A 23162-nucleotide genomic window follows, 5' to 3' on the forward strand; every position below is an offset into this window, starting at 1 on the left:
AATCCCATGTGAGTTTAATGGAACTGATTTTTACTGGAGATGGATCTTAGTTTTTCAGTCTAAACCCAGAACTTGATTCATACACCTCAAATTCAGGGGTATTGAGATCCCAGAGCTTTTAGTTCAACCCATTATAGAAACATAGGATCTATTTGTAAAATTCTGATCTCGATCCATAGTTCCTTAGGCTCTTATACTGAGGTACTATTGTAAATCCTGATCCTGCAACATATTTTTAACTTCTTTATACATTGTGAGTAGTTCTACTGTGGATAGTAGGAACACTCATAATGCATAAAGTTAAGCATGTGTGACTTTGCAGGATCAGGACCATAGATGTAAATCCTATATCTATGATTTCAATAGGAGCTTGCATTATGGTATGTTACATACATGCTGTAGCTTTTGCACACGGCTTCTGTAGGCCCAGCGTCAGTTTGTCTCATCTCTTGACCTTGATATACTGAATTCGGAACTGTATTGAAAAATCTTACAACCAAATTTTTCAAAGTAGGTGCTGAAAGTTAGGCCTGATATTCTCTCCCCCCTTCCCCTCCCCAAGTTGCTGGGTATCTAGCAGCTTGCATGGAAGTAAACAGGTGAGGTGGGTGCTCAGCAGTTATGAAAACAACTTTATTTTGGGTGCCCAAATATGGATTTAGGAGCCTAACTTTTAGTATTTACACTTTAAAATGTTTGCCTGTTCTAACTCTGAGCACCATCCTGCACTACTTCGTTGGACAAAGCCCCATTAAAGTTGGAAATTAATGGAAACTGGCAAAGTGTTTAGGTAAATAATCCCTCCCGTGGATTAGTGGAGAGTTAATAGTGTAGGTCCTTATAGTAGTAATTCATTTTAAAACATGAGTGAGTAACAGGTGTAGTCTACTTAGACTATAAGGCTGCACATTTCTTTTCTTTCCTTTCTTTCTTTTTTTCTTCCCGAGTTGTAAAAGTAATAACCAAATCAATCCACATGGTCTCCCCCCCCCCAAGTTATCCATGTGAACATCTTCTTTTGAAAAGAGAGTGTGAGCCTGTATATGCTAATACAGATCTCAATCGGACTTGATTTGAAGGGTTTGAGCCTCAAGCAAATGGAGATGACAGAGCCTTTAAATGATGCAGCACAATGTATGTCTTCTTTCTCTGATCACTGGAGTTTTCCTAACACCTTCAGTGCTATACAAGCCAAAGATGTTTACAAAGAGGGCAGAAAAATATTATCGTTCCTATGTAATAAATCATGCGGTCAAACTCATTTCCAGTTGCAGAGAAGTTTTTGCCTAAGAAGGGTATGATCGGGCTCAGTCTATGTTTGTTTATATTAGTGTGTAAAAACAACCCACGATAATTAGTATGTATTTGGATCGTTACTAGCGTATTAGAGTGAACTGAGGAAGAAGAACCGGACAAAAACTATGTGTTTTTGTTCTTAAAGCCCTCCCCCCGCCCATTGACTTAGTAAAGGATCAGGATCGGGCCCTTAAAATAGGAATACAAATATTGGCAACAAATAAACACCGAAGAGAAGCCTAAATTCTAAATTGATAAAACAAAAATACAGAGAGGTTGAGTTAAAGAACTTGTGTAGAAATATTGACCTATCCGCATAATCTATTGGAGTACATTTTAAAAACAGACCAGTTCTTTCTAAGGACAGTGACGAATTAGTTTGATTTTAAGTATAAAAACCTAAAATGTTATAGTCCTGTTTTATGAATTTTACATTGCTAAATGGCATTTACATCTATAGTAATGTATTCCTAGCGAATCTTGAATGTCATTTTGCATACACATTTGATCATATTTCAGTAAAATAACAACCTGACCATACTGTCTTTGTTATGAGTAATATATGGCACGTGCAATTCTAAAGTAGGAAATCAGAACTTTCTAAATGTGCCTCTTTCTTTCTAAATCCTGGGGGTTTAATCCCCAAGGTATCAACAGTGCTCACTAAAAGGTACTGGGAGGGAGGGGTTTAAGGTACAAGCAGTTTCGGGACAATCTCTTAATACTTTCTAACCTTTTTTTAAAGTTAAAATAAAAGTTGTTGCTTAAATAGATCCTGTGTGCTCTTGTGACTTGAAACAAAGAATCACGCAGCGGCTGAAAGTTTACAATCAATAATGTTGATTAGCCTCGAGTGCACAGCTACCCTGTGGATTCAAATTTTTTTTCTATTTTACTAGTGATTCCATTTACTAAATAAAATGCGCAGCAAACTTATACCAGGCGATTATTCCAAATTTTTGCTTTGTGAGAAATGGCACGCAACATACTTGCGCGCATACTAAAGAACTTTCTAACTACTGCATTTCAAATGTTCCTCATTAATTCACTCCCCAAGGTAATGCCCCGCGTTGTCTTCAGGGCTTTCGGATGGTCTTGACTTGTTTCTCTTCCTGCCTTATATTAATAGGCCAAATCTGCTTGCTCGTGACCCTTCCTATCTATAGCCGGTGACAGTTTGAGTTGAATATATTTACTAGCTGTGGATTGGGACCTTTAATGGAAACACACATTTCCCTCCTGAAATTGTTAGATCCGTATTTCTGATGAAGGGCCGCATATGTATGTACACATAACGTTACATTTAGTATGTTCCAAATACGGTTAGAAAGCAGAGATCTATTTGGTTTTTAATTTGGATATCGTATTTATACTGGAAATGCATTGCTTGAAGAAATCTCACAGCGTTTTGGTTACTGTCCAGAAGCAGAACGGCCATAAGGGACCTGATGTTTATTTTCCCAAACTTTCTAATATATTATTGGGAGGAGAGGGAAAAAACGTATATTGAAGATAAATTGCCTTAAAAGGTCTTTAAACGGGGAAGCAAGCTAATCTCCTGGTGTCCGTGAATAGGAGCATGAGAGGAACAGACATACACGCAAATCGGGGCTAAAACTCTTATTAGCACCTTACCTACTAAAAATTTATTAATGAAGAATTTTCAGTCCTAAAAGTATGCACTAGACTGTTTCTCTGTGAAAAGCATCTTCTCGTGTATTTACACTGAGTATCCCAGAGCTGCGTGCGTGCACAATGGGGATTTCCACTTCCACACAGTGCAAAGCTATTTTGCATAATTGCATTTTGTTAAAGGTCTCAAATATAAGCTTGGGTTCGCAGGCTGTATTTACTGGAAATTGGGCCACCTTATTCAGCACTAGAACTGAACTGTAAATAGCTTATGAGCTGAGATACTGCATTCCTGCCATTTTATTCTGCTTTATTAAATTGTATTAAATCGACAATAAGGATTTCCTGGGTAGATTACTAAATGAATGGTCCTGTGTTTTGCTATCCAATTCCCCCCCCACACATGTTGTAGTTAGTTAAATTTATAAAATGCTTGGTAAAAAAAAATAACTGTCAATTTTTTTAACCAAAACCCTTTCCAGTTTAAAGCTATAAAAACATGAGGGTTTTTTCCTTTCTGAACAGAAGGATGTTTCCAGTTCTAAGGAAATTAATAAGGACTGTTTTTACTGTATAACAATTTCAGGTTTTTCTTAAACTGTAACGAAGAGAGAGGTGTTGAGACTTAATACTTCCTATTTCAATATTTTTCCAGTGTCACTTTAATATTAAAACAATTTAGAGAAAATATTTCCTGCCTGGATCTTAGTATAGTTTAGCTAGTACTTTCTACAGATGCAGAAAATGGACAAATAGTGGTTTAAAAGCTGTTTGTCACACTGCGTGTGTGATCTTGCTAGCAGTCTACAGTCTCTTTTATTTCATTGCCTGGTTTTCGAGACAGTATATTTCCCCAGATTGTATTTCGCTTTTGAATTAGATAACCTGAAATCAAGCGCAGGAGTTTAAAAAAAATCACAGAAACAATACAAAAAGTCCCCACCCATCCATAATACCTTTACCAGCTCCATGAGTGTATTGATCACCCACCAGAACTATGTATGGGCGTACCTCACGCAACAGGCTTAAGCAAAGAGCGGTGAACCCGATTTGTTCTGCAAAATGAATTCTCATCACAGTGAGACATAGACAGTCCATCTAATAGGTGTAGGGTGACCAGATGTCCCGATTTTATAGGGACAGTCCTGACTTGGGGGTCTTTCTTATATAGGTTCCTATTTAACCCCCCCACCCCCTGTCCCGATTTTTCACATTTGCTGTCCACCCTAAATAAGTGTGTACTTTTTAAAATAAAGCTGGTTTCTAAAGGAAATTTCCACTGTAGGATCTCTTCCACTAGAGGGCGCTAGGCTCCTTCAAAGGCCGGTTACTGATTCGTGTCTCTGAATTGCTTTCGTATGTTGCTGAAGGTTAACTCTTTCTCTTTGGGTTCCTGAATTGGTTGATGTTTGCCCTCTTCCCTTAAAACCGATCCTCAGCATCCTTTCTTTGAAAGACTTACGAGTTGTTTCACATGTGGATTGCTGACTCTGATACAAGTTAACAAGGTTTCATCCAGAGGCACAAAAAGGAAGCTCAAACGATTTATTGCCTGTCTTTGCTAACTTGGCTCTAATTAAGTCACTGGATCACATTTGCGTGACATTACCGCATTTTCCGTCTTAAGTGTCTGGGATAAAAGTTTGGCTGGTTGTATTTAAACTTAAGGGTCACTTAGGGCTCTCTAAACGGCGTCAAATATTTGGAACTATTTTATTTGAGCACCTGCATTTGTTTGTGTTTGTGCCTATGTAATGCAAAACCCTGGGGCACATGGTTTGAGATTTTAAACACAAAATTCAGGAAATTCAAAGTTAGGTTTCCCATAGCAACTGTAAGTTGGGCATGCTGTAAATGCATCATATTTGTGTCTTGTTTCAGCATGATGTTGATTTTCATGTCTTAATAAGAATCCGTTACTTTTATTTTTGGTACCATAACTTTGTTTCCTTATAATGTTTGAGTGTTTATAATCTCAACCATATTGTTGTGCTAGCATAGCGTTTTTGCAGAGAGAGAGAGAGAGAGAGAGAGAGAGAGAGAGAGAGAGAGAGAGAGAGTGTGTGTGTGTGTGTGTATATATATATATATAATTTTTTTCCCCAATGGGCATAGAGGGGGAATTAACACCCAAGGCAAAACCTCAACCTAAAGAGACACTTTTTGAGGAAAATTATAAAAAGCCTCAACTGGGGCTTATAAACCATACCTACAGCACAATGCATGTGTATCTGCATATATGCATGCCCTGTTGGTCCCAGGATATTAGAGAGACAAGATGATCCAAGAAGAAATTACTTCATCCAATTTGTCAATCTGCATATATGCAAGTATGGCTGCACATCTGCTGAGAAGTAGCACATTGCAGGGCCTTACAGTTTTCCCTTGACAGAGAAATCAGTGAGGCAGAGTCTAGAAATTTTCTTAGCACTTGTTTTATTTACATCAGCCCTTGAATCAGGTGGTCACAAATAACACACAGGAAATCCCCCTCTTTCAGGGATCTTAGTCCAACAACCAAGGTCTGCCTTCCATGGGGCAATTCTTCCCCCAAGAATTGACTCCAGTTACAGAGATTCAGGCAGACAGCAAACTCCCTCCAGACCCCCAAAATGCACGCACACAATTTCATCTCTACAGCAATACAGATATTTCTTCAAGGACTGTGCTCTGCTCACATGCTAAGAAAAAACTTACAAGACTGTAAAAATGCCATGCAGTGAATCCTACCGTAACGGTATGCACATAATGACACACAGACATTGCCTCTGTTTTTTTAAAACTTACTCTTTAGCATGGACAGCTACAGATTTGACTTATTTTTCATAACATTTATATTACAATAGCTCTGAGCAGCACCAACAAAGATAGGGACCTTGCTTAGCTAGGCAGTGTGCACACAGACAGACTGACTGACGGCTTCAACTCCCCCCCCCCCCCCCCACAAAAACAACTTGTGATCTAAATAGACAATCCAGACAAAGGGTAGAAGAAAGGAAGTCCTATTATCTTTTTACAGATGGGGAAAACAAAGTCAGAGGTTAAATGACTTGCCCAAGCTCAACAGGAATTCTGCAGCAGAGCCACATACTCCCACCAGATTTCCTCTGTCCCACCCAGTGCCTTAATTACACAACTATCCTTTTATTTTTCATAGAAAAATGAGGCAGTGATTTGACTACCCCAGGAAAAAAAATGTATTGGTGACATTTCTAACACCCATTTCCCCCCTAGACACACCAACATAAAATCCCTCTGGTAAACAGGAGTTGGTGATGAATATCTGTAGACAAATAAAATCAGACTGAGCAGCTGGAAGTGCAGCCAAGTATACTTGGTCTATCTGGCTGGGCTTTGGGTGACTCAGTAGAGAGGCTGATGCACTTAATCTTTGAGAGGATGCCAAGTGAATCTATCAGGCTGTGGAGGTCATTGGCACAATCTTAAAGGAAATCTTCTCCTGCTATCTTCAAAGTTAATGTGTAGGGCACAGTAGCAGCTGCTAAAAGAAGGGAGAGAAGCACTAGAAAACTAGAAGGCGGCATGCACAAAAAAAGCATCAGGGGAGGGACAGCTCAGTGGTTTAAGCATTGGCCTGCTAAACCCAGGGTTGTGAGCTCAATCCTTGAGTAAACCATGTAAGGATGTGGGCCAAAATCAGTACTTGGTCCTCCTAGTGAAGGTAGGGGGCTAGACTCAATGATCTTTCAGGATCTCTTCTAATTCTATGATACAGGTATATCTCCATATATTTTATAAAGAATAACTGAACAAATCAGCATGGCCTGTAACTTCCAAGAGTACATCCACCATTGAGTTCTATTTGCATTAAAAATCGTTACATAGAAGTTAAAGCCTACAGCGATCACCAAAAATATCATTTTTTTTAAACAAAAGGTGTGGCAAAAGATCTGGGGTTCTGTAGGGTTCCCTCCCCCTCCCCCAAACAATGAAATGTTTAGCAACATAGCTCAGGGCAGTGGAGTTAGTCTTCTCAATATAACTTATATTAAATAGTGATTTTAGTAACATAACTATTTTTATAACTTTTATTATAGGTAAATAACTAGCATGGGTCAAATCCTGTTTATCTACTCATTCTAAACTCTTTAAAAGGCTAAATTCTATCACCCTTACTCAATGTGGAGTAGCACCTTTTTGAAATTAAACTTGCATCAGTAAGTTAAATGGCATTGGGCCCCATACCAAGTAAGGTACTGTAGGAAACAGCTCTAAAGGCTGCCCTAGCTGCTCACCAAGATATTCAGAAATACATTGTCTCTCTATACATAATACATATTGCTAAATATACAGAAACCTGATTATGAACATCAGTCACACTGGTCTTGATTGAAGTTAATGGGCCATTTATGGAAGCTGAAAATACTCAGCACCTCGTTTAGAATTCCCCCCCCCCCCATTACTGTAGGAAGCAATCAAGTCAAAGCATATTTTGGCCCTGATGCAGCTTCTGACTTCTGTTGAAGTCAATGGCAAAACACTCAGAGTTCAGTGAGAGCAGCACTGGGTCCTTTTACGATATACATTACAAAATAGCATTTAAGTTTCAAATACATCCATGCAGCGGAGCAAAGATGTCTCAGATGTCATCAGAAAGGCTGCTTCTTGTTAGGCACTGACAATGTGCTATCTTCGTTCAGATGTTTACTAATATGAAAGACAAATATATCTATAAAACTTGGAAGTCAACACGATGGCTGGACTTTCACAGTTTTTGTGTTATAGTATTTATGAAAATAATCTTAACTCTTCCATTGCACAAAACACCATGTGTGTATTCCAGCAGCATTGCCTCATCAGGCCTTTTAGCTTAGTTTTATTGAAGAACAGAGTAGAATTTGGTTACAGAGGAGCTAGAAACAAAATATCCCCAAAGCACTGAGGATTTGAGTATGGAGACTCACAAGCTAAGGGAAGGGAGAGGAAGAGGGTTACAGCCTCTGCAGCTTCATCTTCCCTTTCTCTCAGCATGCAGAATTCTCTCTGTGGGGCATTAGAGAGAAGTAGAAGAACTGCTCTCCACATCACTTCCCCTTCATAGATGATGGCTTGAAATGGCTCTGCCATGAAGAAGGGCACTGGAAGCGTAGTATAGAAACTCCAACTCTCTGAAGAACCTCAGAGATGCAGGGGATTTTAGGGTTGGGAAGTCAATACAGGTTTGCCCCCCCTCCCTTTGGACCCTCAACCCCCTCTCTCTGTGGGGAAAAATATGACGGGATCTGATATCTCCATGGACAACTACATTTTTCTGTTGAGCTAGTGTGTGTAGACAAGCAAAACTTGATCATGTACCTGTAGTTGTTTGGATCTTGGCACCTGCCTTACTATGGAGAAGGAACGTTGGCCAAGAGACGCAGATTACCTTTTCTCTTGCCAAAAACTGCCATTGCTTGTTTTGCTTTCAATCACTCTGTATCCATCTGTCATCTTACATTGTGAGCTCCTTAGGGTAGGGACTGTTGTCATGCATTTGACAGCACCTAACACCATGGAGCCCTGGCCTAGGATTAGGGTCCCTAGGCACTATATAAATAATAGCTTTCACCTACTAAACTGGGCTCAGGAGGGATTGGGTTTATTCACTTATCAGAAGTGTTGGATGTTTCTGTCCATCCTTCCAGTGTAGATGACCCTTTCATTAAGGGAGACAACAAAACAAAGAATAAAAGTGACAGCATGGGTCTTCAGTAAGAACCAGGCTGCATCAACTTTGTCTCAGAAAATAGTAGCAGCTCCCACTCAATCTGTAGTATTTTAAAGGGGTAGTACAAAGAAAGTAGAAAGTCAAGTTACCTAGCTTCAACCATCAGAAGAAAAGCATCTTCCTGCCATGAGACTTGAACCTGTTACCTCTTCAGAGGCAAAAGTACTACCAAACTAGCCATGATTTACTTATAAGGATGAAGAGAGGGATAGGGAAGATATTATTGAATGCATATTTTTAATACAGTTGTAAAAGCGACAAAATATATTCCTACTCTGGGCCTGATGTTTGGCGAGCACCTTAACCAGGCCTCTTTTATTGTAACCACAATTCAGTACAGGTATAATAAATGCTGTTTTGATATCTACCTATCTGCATGTCTGATACTGTACATAGACATCTAAATAACATCAATTGGACCTGTGCGTAACTGTGGGCACAGAAAAGGATGGTGTGTTGTTGTTTTTTTTTTTTTTTAAAAGAACTTTACCTTCTTATGTACATTTTCTAACATTTGTAGGAAAAAAATCATTGCATTGGCTCTTTCCTTTTGGGCTTTACTTTTTCCTTGTATGTAACCGATTTTTCTTTCATGTGAGGGGATATCGGAATAAATGGAATGGGACCAAAATTTTGGTGGTTGACATTCTTGTGGAGAAAATAAACTGTAGTAGTTGTCCGAACAGTGAATACTAAGGGCCTGCTCCTTAGTTGCTTGAACAGCTGCAATGTTCACCATAGCTAATGGGAATTCAAGCTGGGCAGGGGGCCCAGGCCCCACCTTGGACCCTGACTGGACGATGGAGGGGGCCAGGCCATATCTGAGTGGTGTTGCAATGCCAGTTCCTCAAATTTGGCACACCCACCTGCCTCCTTGTTATGATGGAGGAGCAGGAGGGCAAAACCTGAGGCAGATTTCAATGAGTTACACACTCACTGAAGCTTGTCCCCTACCCTTGTCATGATGGAGGGGTTGCCGGACCAAATTTCAGTGAGTGGCATGGTGACCTAGCACGCAGGGACACTGCCACTCAAATTGGTGGCAGCCAGGCAGGTAACCTGGAACCCCTCCTGAGCAAAATTCTGGTTGTGCCCCTGGGTAAGCAATGCAGAACAGGGCCTGTAGACTTGCCCTAAAATCAGTAAATTCTTCAGGGTGGGTCCCATCTTTTGGCGGATCAGAATAGAGCAGGCACTATTACACTCGCTCATACTACCACAATGGAAATAAATAACTTGACTGTCAGTCACCTAAATTACATTTGAATCCAGATCTCCAGACACAGACATATCTTCATTAATCCAGTGTCCCGTTCAATCCATGTCCCTAAGCGTTGCTCTTGTATCGTTCTACTGATTTACAGCATTTTTTTTGTACAGTAAAACTGCTAGCACAAGTTCCACCATACAACAGTGATCTCCTGTCTACATCTACGATACTTTTCAGTGGAGCAAAAAGGGGGGGGGGGGAGAGAAAGTGGTAAATTAATCCCGTTTTGATGAAAAATTGCTAGCAGTTATAAAGCAATTAAGTTAACCAACAAGGTAATAAAAATTAAGTGCCTAGTTCATGAATGATGTATACCTCACATTAAGCCTAAATTTCCTAAAACTTGTACATCAAAATATTTTTCCAAAGCACCTTTCCTGTATAACATACATAAATTGTATTCAACAGAATTTCCTCAGGCTTCTTGGAATGCAACAAGGTAGTTTTTAATACATATTTGGAAGGTTCCAACTGAAAAGACCAGAGGAAACAGGCATGGGAACTAGGGCGTGGGGGGGGTGCTGCAGCACTTCCAGGTTTTACGAGAGTCCCAGCTGCTGGCCCTGCACCCAGGGTCCTGGCTGCCAGCCCCAGCCTTGGACCCTTTACCCCATCCAGGTCCCCCCTCCCGGAGACACAGCCCTGCTCGTACTTGAATGACCAGCATTTATCTGATGTTAAGATGAGTTACATTGACAGCATTCTTAAGGAGGTAATATATTCACTATGGGTACGTCCAGACTACCCGCCGTATCGGCGGGTAGCAATTGATTTATCGGTGATCGGTATATCGCGTCTCGTTAAGATGCAATATATCGATCCCCGAACGCGCTCCCCGTCGACTCCGGAACTCCACCGAAGCAAGCGGCGGTAGCAGAGTCGACGGGGGAGCCGCAGCTATCGATCCCGTGCCATGAGGACCCAAGGTAAATTGATCTAAGATACTTGAACTTCAGCTACGCTATTCATGTAGTTGAAGTTGCGTATCTTAGATCGATTTCCACCAGTGTAGACCAGCCCAGGTAGACCAGGAATCTACAGTGTAGACCAGGAATTAACTATGCTTAAGCTATTTTGCCTTTAATTCTAGGCACAGACTCGTCATCCAATCAACATTAAACATCAGCTTTGAAATCTCTCTCTCTCCATCTCTCAAACATCTATAAGAGAAAAATCCAACATGAAGGCTTATATCGAGGTTTTTCTGTTACTTCTCTTGCCGTATTTTATGACAGTGATACTGTTCAAGAGCTTATTCCAAACGGAGTTCTGATCATTAGATTTCCCTTCAAGTCTCCCCTGCAATGAAATGGTGATCTTCTAGCAACAACACTCCACCTCTTGATGATCTTAAACACTTTCTTTATTTGACACTTACATGCACAAATAATTACTTTGTGCTGCTTCTGTCTCCCATTGACATCCATGGAACTTGTTTTGCATAAAGTTCTAGGGTAGAATTCTTTCTCCAGTGTTGAAAGGCAGCATATTTTAGATCATAAAAAACATTGTCAGTCAGGGCTATCCCCATGAAACAGTTCTTCTGTCTTATAGTATGGGGGAGAGAGATAGCTCAGTGGTTTGAGCACTGGTCTGCTAAACCCAGGATTGTGAGCTCAATCCTTGAGGGGGCCATTTAGGGATCTGGGGCAAAAATCTGTCTGGGGATTGGTCCTGCTTTGAGCAGGGGGTTGGACTAGATGATCTCCTGAGGTCCCTTCCAACCCTGATATTCTATGTTGATTCTGAGCCTGCTCTAGTTCTCCATATGTTTCCTGGCACAATGTCCTTCATCTAAGGATGAATCCAGCTCCCACTGTGGTCAGACTCTTAGGCTTGGTCTACACTTACCCCCCAAGTCGAAGTAAGGTACGCAAATTCAGCTACGTGAATAACGTAGCTGAATTCGACATACCTTACTTCGAACTTACCGCGGTTCAGACGCGGTCCACACGCGGCAGGCAGGCTCCCCGTCGACTCCACGGTACTCCTCTCGTTGAGCTGGAGTACGGCAGTCGACGGCGAGCACTTCCTGGTTCGATTTATCGCGTCCAGACCAGACGCGATAAATCGAACCCGGAACTTCGATCCCCAGCCGTCGAACTACCCGGTAAGTATAGACCAGCCCTTATGGACTTCAGGAAGAGCTGGATTAGGCCCCCTAATGAATTAGATCTATAAAGCTACAGACTCAATTTCTGCACTCAGTACATTGGTATAATTCAAATGTAACTTCCCTGGAGTTATTCCAGGCTTTACATAGGGTAACAAAGCAGAATTTAGCCTATATTCTGCATCAAAGCTTCAGCTAGTTTCTTTCAATCTTCAAAATAAGTGTTCCCTCTGTCCATCTTTAAAATCTATTTTGAAGCACTGAGTTAAATATATCTGTAGGGGATTTGGTTATCAGTGAGGAATCAGAAAATATTTTCTATCTAGGAAACTTTATTAAAAGTACCTTTTATAAAACGGTGACTTTTTTTAAAGAATAAAGTCCATTATCCAGGGATTGTATGTGAAATCTAAACATAAGATGCTCTACTTGCTCTTAATCAATGCTGAACCTTTTTTCCATTTATTCACCTTGTCATATTGCTTTAGTGATGGCTGCTTTTTTTCCATTGGCTGTACTGATGCATACAAGCAACTGAGACTTGCTTTAATATACTCTGAGTAAACCATATCTTGCAAAAGATGTTTTTTAAATTGTGCAAGTGACTGGTGTGGATCTGGGCCATGTTTAGAAATCATTCAAAGTAGCTATGATAAAGGGATTACAACAATTTAATATTCCAGAGCTAAGATTTTTATGCGTGTACAGAATGACTGACACACAGATCATTATCTAGTGTCAAGAGGAAATGTGAAAACTGTTTTAGGCTGTTACAGTCTCAAGAGGTGTATCTGATGCTGACAGCACTTCTTCAGATCTTAAAGGCAAGAATACTGCTCCAATTCTTCTTAAAAGACCTAAGATAGAAGACACTGTAAAGGAAAAAAGTAATAAAATAGATAAAGCTTCCACAGATGTTGTGGAAAACATCTCACCAGCAGGGACACATTGTTGTTGTTGGGGAATATGCAAACATGCATCTTAGTTTGTTGCTCTGATTTCTTAGACTTCTTAGGTCAGGTAGATAGGTTTGTGTAACAAACCAGGCCTGTGTGACTTACTAATCTAATTTTCTTGGTTTACATGTTAAATGACAGTGGTATCTAATCTGGATTCTAATTCTTCCTAATCTGGATCATCTGGGATTTAGTTCTAAATGCAGCAGGGGTGGGGGCACCCATCAGAGAGGCTGCCCTCACAGAGAGTGGGGGCAGGGACCTGATTAGCCACCATATATCTGGGATGGGGATGTTGAGAACCTGACCCCTTTCATTGCCAATACATTTTGAGCTACAGCATTTTAGCTGGTAAAAATCTGCTTTTAAATTTTGTTAAATGTCCTGCTATTGCTTCAGAGCACCTATAGTTTGAGCACGGCCATGAAAGCTATGGCTGCATCTGCATTCACTTTCTTTGGTTATTGACAGTTAACAAGATCTTGCTTCTGATCACCACTTTGTGTCTTGGGTGTTTGTGCTGCAGGAAATCTATGTGCACAGGTTGCATTTAGTACATGGCAAGGCTCTGGGAGGAAATTAGCCATTGTTTTTGCTAACAGTTGATAACTTGCAGCTCAGTGACACGTGTGATGAAGTTCTGGCCCCACTGAATAGCTGTTGGGTCCTCAGTGAGTGTAACACTGCTTGTAAGTTTGAAGCCTGCTTAGGCCAATGGTTATTTGTTTAGCTTTAGCTTGTATTAGTTGGTACAGATCCTAAAAATAAGGGCAGGGGCAGTTTTAAGGACTCGAAGTATATGTCCCTTTGGGCTGTCAGAGCCCCTTTGGGAATTTCACACTCCATCAATCAAACTGTTTTGGGCACTATTACACTTCTTGCGCATGCCAGATTGCCACTGGCTCTCAAGACTTCTGCTTGTGAAACTGGCCTTCAGCTCCCTTAGGGAGAGTGGTGTGCGTATACCCTTACACTTTGACAGCTTCTTTGGGGCCGAGGAGACTCTGACTCTTCCTTGTGTGGATGGTACTTGGGTCTGTGGTTGGATCTTAGCTGGTTAGATGACAGAACAGATCTGCTAATCAAGCCTGAGCAGATAAGAAACCTCCATCTGCGTGCTTTGCAATCACAGTACAAATTCCTGATGCAGCAATAAATCTGGTTCAAAGTGAGTCTCCACTCATCACACTGCATCTGTCTTAAGTTGTCAGGCAAAACTATAGAGGATGGCAGGGAGGAGGTGTTGGTTTAAAAGAGCCAGTGCATGAATGATTACGAATTACAGAGAGCAATTGCGTAGTGCTAAACTCTCAATTTATGGTGCCTGGGGGTGGGTAGTGTTCTTCCACAGGGAATTTGAAAGCCTTTGGGTTCCATAAGTCTCTAGGGGGTGTGGACCCATTTGGTTGCTCCTCATCCCTGAGAGGGATGAGAAAGCCCTGATCTGTGCTTGGAGTGGTTCTATATGGAGATGAGATTATTATGCTCTCCAATATACACACCTAGACCAAAAATCACCTGTCTTAGGACAAGCCACTGCCCCCAACACACAATCTAGAAGAGTCCCATGGTAGCCATAATGGCTATTTCCACCATGGATCACATCCAAACAAATATTGAAGTCTTTTGGTAAAGTGAGTCTTGGAGACTGCCAATAATGGAGGGAATCACAGGTCACAAACCTGGGCCCAGGGGGTCCCCAGGCAGTTCTAACTGTAGCCACCATCTGACAGTTCACTGCTACTAGCACGGAGTGGGGGCTGGTGGACCCTAGCTCCCTATAGGCACTGCCTACAAAACTCCCAATTGGAAGAGCTGTCCAGCCAGGCCTATTGGCTCACTCACTATTTAAGACCAAAGGAGGCACAGGAAGTTGTCCGAGCAAGTAGGTGAATCCTTGACTCTGGAGCCCTACCTTGTTCCTGATTCCTGCCTTCCTGTCCTGTTCCACATCCCTGCATTTATGTCCCACCCTAGTCTACTGAGTCTGGCTCTGACCCTCACCCTTGGCTTGACTCCCAAATCCTGCTCTGACCACTAGGTCTGATCACCTGCATCCCAGTCTAACTGGCTCTACAATGCCCAGTAAGACGTCAGTAAGGGTCTGAAGAACCTTGAATACCTTCTGAAGTTACCACATAAGCTATAAATCTCAGGTCAAAGTTAAGATGTACACAGTAAGGCCCCTATTCAGAAAGGCACTTAAGTACATGCTGAAAGTGTTTGCTGATCTACCTTTGCCACTTTGTATTTTTAACTAGCATATTATATGGCAACTCATTATTTGCAATCTGCTGCTCAAATGATGAATTCATCTGCTGCATGATTTCATTTAGCAGCAATAACACATGCAGCAAAGAACTTTAACCAAAGTGAGCTGGGGATCTGTGCAATGTCTCTTATACCAAAATACTCAGACTCTTTAGAGGTGGAAGTCCCCTGCATCTGATGTAGTACGCCAGTGCCACCTCTGCTACTCCTCTTCTTTCTATCCCGCCCCCCCATTTTGTAGAAACGGATCACTCTAGTGTCCAGGGATGTGCTGCACAAGATAGTTCAGTCTATGGCTACTACAAGCATCCTACCAGCTTAGGTACTTTGTTGAAGATCAGGTCATAATGGTGATTTTATTTATGACTAGCCTTGCATTTATCAGCATAAACTTTGGATTGGTGACTCCCTCTGATTTTTCTCACTCAAGAAGAAGATAGAGCGAGCAGCAACAAATGCCTGGCTCTGGCCCTTTGCCTGGAAGTGTGAATCTTTCTGATACACATCTATACATCTGAGACAAACTGGGATTTGGGAAGCCAGAGAGCATTTTTGGAAGCTGTTACTTCTAATTCTGGTGTTTCTCTCCCCCCCTCCCCCAAAAAGCAGTATTTTAGCCACTGCATTGGCCCAACGGTTACTGAAGGGGCACCTCCAGCAGGGCTGGGCTTCTGAGTAATTCAACTTTGGGTTGTTTGTCTGAGGGTTTGTTGGGTTTTCTCCCTTCCATCTCCAACCCTGGGAAATGATCCAGCCACACTGATTGAAGGCAAATCCTGGAGCAGCTCTACTCTGTACATCTGACAAGCAGCAAAGTCAGCTTCCCTTCCACAGGCAGTTCTATGGCTCTTCTGCTTCCACATCAGGGTTCTGCTGCTTAACAACTTAAAAAATTTCCAATAGGACTCTTGTTCTCTGTCAAAAAAATCCCATGTCCTCAATGTAAACTGTTTGTGGAATGTGGTGACTTCTTGACTAAACAAGTGCCAGGAAAAATGTCTATTTAGAACTTTCTTGTTTCATTTAGATAATGTGGAAACATTACATTTCAATTCACTTTGTTTCCACTTCTATATTCGATTAAAATATTTATTTAATGCTGTCTAATTTATATTTATTTCTTCTGTTTTGACACTATCAAAATGAAACAACTTGATATTCCCAAATCAATTTTTTTTTAAATTTCATTCTATGGGAAACTCTAATCTGTCTTTCAGACCAATTCAAAATTTAAACAAATTCAATGCTGGAATTTCCTACAAAATGGAAATTTCATTTCCCAACAAACTCTAGGCTTAACTCAGGCACACAAAAAAACACTGGGAAAGAGGGGTACAGACTAGAAAAGATTGGGAAGGAAACTAGGTCTACTTTTAATCACATAATCTTTCAGTGCATACCAGTTAAGTATATTGGGCTATAAGATTGGGGCTATATGATTCAGCGTTTGGAAGCAATCTAATTGGCCAAAGTGGAAAACAGTGAAGGAGTTCTATTTGAATGCCATAGAAAAGCACATACTAGCATATTACAATCTGAGTACCACAACACGTCCTCTCCCTAATACTATATGGTCATAATTAGCCTTCCTGCTCCATGTGATTTATTGTACATTTTTGATGTGACCCTTCCACATACTGTCCAAGACAATCCATTGTAGAACAATATTTCCAGTTCATCTGTGGGAACATGGTTTTACTGCACAGACATAGACTGGATTCAGATAATGCTGGTCCCAGTTCAGAAAAAGGAAACAACTATTCCTAGCAAATGCAAGGGGAGGAGAAAGGTAACTTGACTTAACAAAAGATGCTTAAATGTATCCCCAGCTGCTGCATGAACTCTGAGGAGTAGATCCAGACATCTCTCACAGCTAGATCTAATTTTGTAAAGGGCAGAAAATTCTGGTATACATTGTTAGTCCTCCCACACATGGGAGCAGATCCAGCATACATTGAAGACAATGACAGCACTTCTGTAAACTTAACAGGTGCAAGATTGAGGCCCTGGAGAAACACTGGAATTTGACATTTTGAAACATTTTTTGTTTCATAGAACTACCTTTGCCACTTTGTATTTTTAACCAGCATATTATATGGCAACTCATTTTTTGCAATCTGCTGCTCAAATGATGAATTCATCTGCTGCATGATTTCATTTAGCAGCAATAACACATGCAGCAAAGAACTTTAACCAAAGTGAGCTGGGGCTCTGTGCAAGGTCTCTTATACCAAAATACTGCATCTGTTTTGAATATGTTTAACATTCTCCACATAATCCCAGTTTGATCCTTAACCATCATGCAATAGAGCTGCTTTTAAAGAAGATGAAAATGGGCAGCTATAATGCTGCCCATATCATCTCAATTATTTTCAGCTCTGTTGTTAAAGCTTAGATAAAACTTTCTTTTGAACTAAGGTTGAGGGGCATTGTGTTTGAAAGATTGGTATAATTCTGCAATATAAATACTCATAATTTAAGTTAGTGGTATGATATGATTTCCTGTAATCTGTTTCCAGAATCAATGTTTCATTGAAAGAACGTCTTTTAATTTCTCACTTACTAACGAAGTGGTACAGCTATAATATATGCCTGATCATTCACTCTCCCTCTTTTTAATTTTATTTTTTTAAAACATCAGTAATGTCTCAGGACTCCCCTATGGAATAGTGGAGGCAGGGTATGTTTTTTGGAAGCATTGCACTTTTTTTTTTAAATGGGGGAGCAATTGGAAATAACACTATTTTGCATTTATACATAGTGATTTTCATTCAGCAATCGCAAAGTGCTTTTCAAAAGAGGGTATAAATGTCATCCCCATTTATGAATTGATAAATGGAGGTCAAGAGTTTCAAAAATCAGTGTTTCAAGTTAAGCTCCGAAATAAACTACTTGGTTTTGAAAAGTTCTTTATACCCAGCAGCTCTGATTTATTTCGCTCATCTAAGGTTGCTTCTCCCTGAGTCCTAATAGCCACAGGATTCTGGCAGTTTGAATTAATAACCTCTTCAGCATCTCTGAATAGCTAAGACTATCACATATTTCAAAGTGGCTGGAGGGAGGTGGGGAATCCTTCCCTTAGAAAGGCGTTAATGAGCTCTGTCAGCAATGGACTAAGACACTTCTCACGGTCTTTCTCCAGCCTGAAGAGACATAGGTGCCTTTCACACGTGGTGGTACAAACCTCTAGGGATTTGGGCATTTATGGCTGCATGAATAGCCTGAACTTTAAGATGGCAGCATGATTGCCACGTTCTGCTCTTACTACCCCCTCAGGGTTTAAGAGACTGCCATGAATTAGTTGGATTTATTTCCTTTTTTCCCCTCCACCCACTCCTCTGTAATGAGTGGTCAGCTCCCAAAGCAGGTGGTGAGGAGGTGGTGACAACAGCTGCTTACTATTCGGGATAGTCCCTTTGGTTGGTTTTGATGAAGTGATGTCTTCAGAGAAGCAGGATCTTTTGGCCTCTGCTGGTCACTTCTGGGAATTAGCTCTTCCAGCATCCTGGAGCACCCTCTGCAGGCCAGTGATCCACCTGTCCTCTGGCCCCCATGTCCCTCCCAGACCCCTGTGCCCTTGTATCTGGGGTGCTGCCCCCTGACAGTACACCCCTCAGTACTAGGGTCTCCCCTCCCTGGGGAACCCCCACCCACTATCTCTACCTCACCTCAGAATAAGGCCACTGCCAGTCTCCAACTAGCCCCCATTCCCTGGGGCAGACTACAGTATAGGCCACTCATCACAGGCAAGGTTGGGTTTGGACCTGCTACCTTGGCCTAGCCCTGGGCTGCCCTCTGCAACCCCCAGTAGCCCTTGGCCTCTTACTAGGCTGCAGCCTGGGGCTATCCAGGCTGGAGCTCCCCAGCTCCTCAGCCTTTTCCCAGCCCTGCTCCACTCAGGTACCCTGTGTCTAGCTCACTGCAGCCAGGCCCTTCTCCCTCTGAAAGCAGAGAGAGGCTCCTGGCTCCCAGCCTTTTTATACAGGCCAGCTGTGGCCTGATTGGGGCTTGGCCCAGCTGTGGCTACTTCCCCAATCAGCCAGGGTTTTACCTTGCCCAGCCCCAGCCCTCTGCGGGCTTTTCCAACCCCTCCAGGGCCAGAGCAGGTGTTCACCCCGCTACAGCCTCCTTCATACTTGCCATACAGGATAGCATGAATCTCTTGTATCACAATCTCTCTGTGCAGATTGTCTCTCCACAGCACATTGAAGTAATCTAGTACAATGAGTCCTCTGGCCTACCTAGCTGGGGCAAAGGTCATGGAAGCTCTTGTTTTGTCTGGCTTTCTTCTCTTCATACACTGGACAAGACTGGTGCTGCTAGGGGCCTGTTAAGGCCTCCCATTCAGAAATGCAGGAGCAATGGCATGGTTCCTGGGAACATCTCTCCACTTCACCTTGGAGAATGGGTGTGGAGGCACTGGGTAGAGTAATATTTGACCCAACAAAACTCCATAAGAAAGATAAAAAAAAATACTGCAGTGGGCAACCATTTAAAAATACTAGAAGTGTTGCAAACTCTCATGGTCTTATCACAAATCTTGCAATATTTGGAGTTTTTCTCCATGTGACTTCCTGAAGTCATGTGACTGGCATCAGAATCTTAGCTTTTGTTTTTTGAAGAGTAAGTTTATAGCTTTCATGATGTGGAGAAAAACTTAAAAAGGTGAACTCTAATGGCTGAAAAACCAGACAACAAATAAGAACCCTTTTTTAAAAAACGTTAAGGTACTCATGATTTCTGAATAGTTGGGACAGTCGGTGCTGATGTTGGGTTATTCTTAGCTTGCACAATTTATGACAAAACAAGATACTACTTTCAACAACTTTAGTCTAGCTTGAAAGTAATTTATAACTTCTGCATGTATTCTCAAAAAACACAGATCAAGTTACAAATTTCCATTAAACCAGCAGGGTGCACATAACCCAAAGTACCCAATACTGCTGAGAGCTCTAGGTAGCTACAGCAAAAACTACCACCACATTTTTGTTTAGAGGCCAAGTCTTATGACTTTTGCAGTCCCTATTTCATTTGAGTGGGTCCCCTCAAAAAGGTATCTTTTTCACTTTGTTCTTAGGCCCTGCTTACAAGTTGGTTTGCACTATGTAGGCTAAGTCACTTTTAAACATATGACCCAGATGTGAGTGGTATATATATTGTGACAAAGTTCCTCCTCTATCTTGGTGGGTCCTGCGCTTATTGGCGGATTTTCTTGCCTCAGAGATTCACCATGTGGGTTGGGGAACAGCCCAGAGACCTTCTCCTCTGGGAGAACCCACAGTCCAGGTCAATTGGGAGGTTTGGGGGGGAACCTGGGCCCACCCTCTACTCCGGGTTCCAGCCCAGGGCCCTGTGGACTGCAGCGGTCTATAGTGCCTCCTGTAACAGCTGCATGATAGCTACAACTCCCTGGGCTACTTCCCCATGGCCTCCTCCAAACACCTTCCTTATTCTCACCACAGGACCTTCCTCCTGGTGTCTGATAACGCTTGTGCTCCTCAGTCCTCCAGCAGCATACCCTCTCACTTTCAGCTCCTTGCACTTCCTGCTCCCGGCTCCTCACACTCCCCCCACAAACTGCAGTGAGCTCCTTTTTAAAACCCAGGTGCCCTGATTAGCCTGCCTTAATTGATTCTAGCAGCTTCTTCTTAATTGGCTCCAGGTGTCCTAATTAGCCTGCCCGCCTTAACTGGTTCTAGCAGGTTCCTGATTACTCTAGTGCAGCCCCTGCTCTGGTCACTCAGGGAACAGAAAACTACTCATCCAGTGACCAGTATATTTGTCCTCTACCAGACTCCTGTAGCCCACTGGTCTGGGTCTGTCACAATATATATATATTTTTAAAAGTTTTAACAAAGTTTAAGCTCTTTCTACACTGGCCAGCAAAGTCATATTAGCTGAAACCATTTTTTAAAAAAACTGTTTAAATAAGGTTTACTGATGTATTGCCTAGGGAGGTTGTGGAATCTCCATCTCTGGAGATATTTAAGAGTAGGTTAGATAAATGTCTATCGGGGATGGTCTAGACAGTATTTGGTCCTGCCATGCGGGCAGGGGACTGGACTCGATGACCTCTCGAGGTCCCTTCCAGTCCTAGAATCTATGAATCTATGAATCTATGTAATAGAAACTGTTATACACATGGAGTCCAGGAACAGGAGGATCTATGAAGGCATATTTATAAAAGAAAATTACGTTATTTAGTAACTGATGTTTTCTGATTATAATGCCTCTTATTTTTCCAACATCGCTCCTTGTCCTCGGAAACTTTATTCCAGATGGGGGAAAAGATTCAGGGAGCAGGGTCAACTTGAGTCCTTTACTCTCAATCTAGGCCCGCAGCCCTATATCGGGCTAGCTGATAATGTTTCTAGGCCCACAGGCAGTCACACAACTCCAAGAGCGTGCACCTACAGAGGCAGTGCATTTGAAGAACTCAAGCTACTGATAAAGTAGGGCCAGATCCTCAGCTGGTTTAAATCGATGCATCTCCATTGACTTCAATGGAGCCATGCCAATTTATACCAGCTGAGAATCTGGTCCTTGTTTTCTTCTTCCCAGAACTGTTTCAGAGTTCATTTTTCATATTACTGTGCCTTCAAGTCATTTAACCATAGCAGATTGGTATCACATACAAAGAATTTTTAAGCAGAATCTTCAAGATCTAAAGTCCTTCAGGGCTGCTGTGTAGTGCTACAGCACAAAGAACGTGGACCTCCAAATGTCTGGAACATGAGAAGTACAACAGAAAGGTCAGTCCACTAGAGTGCATTGGCACTGGAAAAAAATGCAGTGGTCTAGAAAAATAGTGAATTGGAGCAGAATAACATTACATCTATACTGATATGCTCTTAAGTGGGTAGCCTTTTAACATAAGTTCGCATTAAATCTTATTCAGCCATGTGAATGCTTTAGTGTGTTAATTTTAAGCCATGAAGAGTTTAAAAACTCTGTGAAATGGTACACTTTAGAAGATCTCAATACCATCTTGGTATGGGGAGCTCCTCTCTCCATTGACTTCAGTGAGCTTTGGATCAGGCCCTTGAGGTTGGTGTGTGTGTGGTTTTGTTTTTGTTTTTTTTAATGGACTTTTATTAAGCACTTTTTCTCTCTTTACTTCAAAGATCCCACCATGCATGAAGCGATTACAAACCATATACAGGGATCACTTCACCCATTGTTAAAGTGCAGCACCTACCCGTTCGAAGGATGCTGACTTTAAACAGCACATGGTGATGCTTGCAACATAACATATCATAGAAATGTAGAGCTGGAAGGGACCTCAAAGTCATCAGGTCCAGCTCCCTGTGCTGAGGCAGGACCAAATAAACTTAGACCATCTCTGACGGGTGTTTGTTCAATCTGTTCTTAAACTCCAATGATCAGGATTCCACAACCTCCCTTGGAAGTCTATTCCAGAGCTTAACTACCCTTGTAGTTAGAAAGTTTTTCCTAATATCTAACCTAAATCTCCCTTACTGCAGATTAAGCCCATTACTTCTTGCCCTACCTTCAGTGGGCATGGACAACAATTGATCAGTCTTCTTTATAACAGCCCTTAACATAATTGAAGACTGAAAGGGGACCTGATAACAATCTTCTTTTCTCAGGACTAAACATGCCCAGCTTTTTTAGCCTTCCTCCGTCAGGTTTTCCAACGATTGTATCATTTTTGTTGCTCTCCTCTGGACTCTCTCCAATATGTCTACATCTTTTTCAAAGTGTCGTGCCCAGAATTGGACACACTACTCCAGCTGAGACCTGGCCAATGTGGAATAGAGTGGGACAATTACCTCCTGTGTCTTACTCCTCTTAATACACCTGTGACACTCTATACCTCGGGGGGAGTGCCCTGTAACCCCCATATTCCTCATGTGTGTGTGTGTGTATATATAA

Source organism: Terrapene carolina, unplaced genomic scaffold (assembly GCF_002925995.2).
Source record: "Terrapene carolina triunguis isolate 2854851 unplaced genomic scaffold, T_m_triunguis-2.0 Scaffold112, whole genome shotgun sequence".
Lineage (NCBI taxonomy): Eukaryota > Metazoa > Chordata > Testudines > Emydidae > Terrapene > Terrapene triunguis.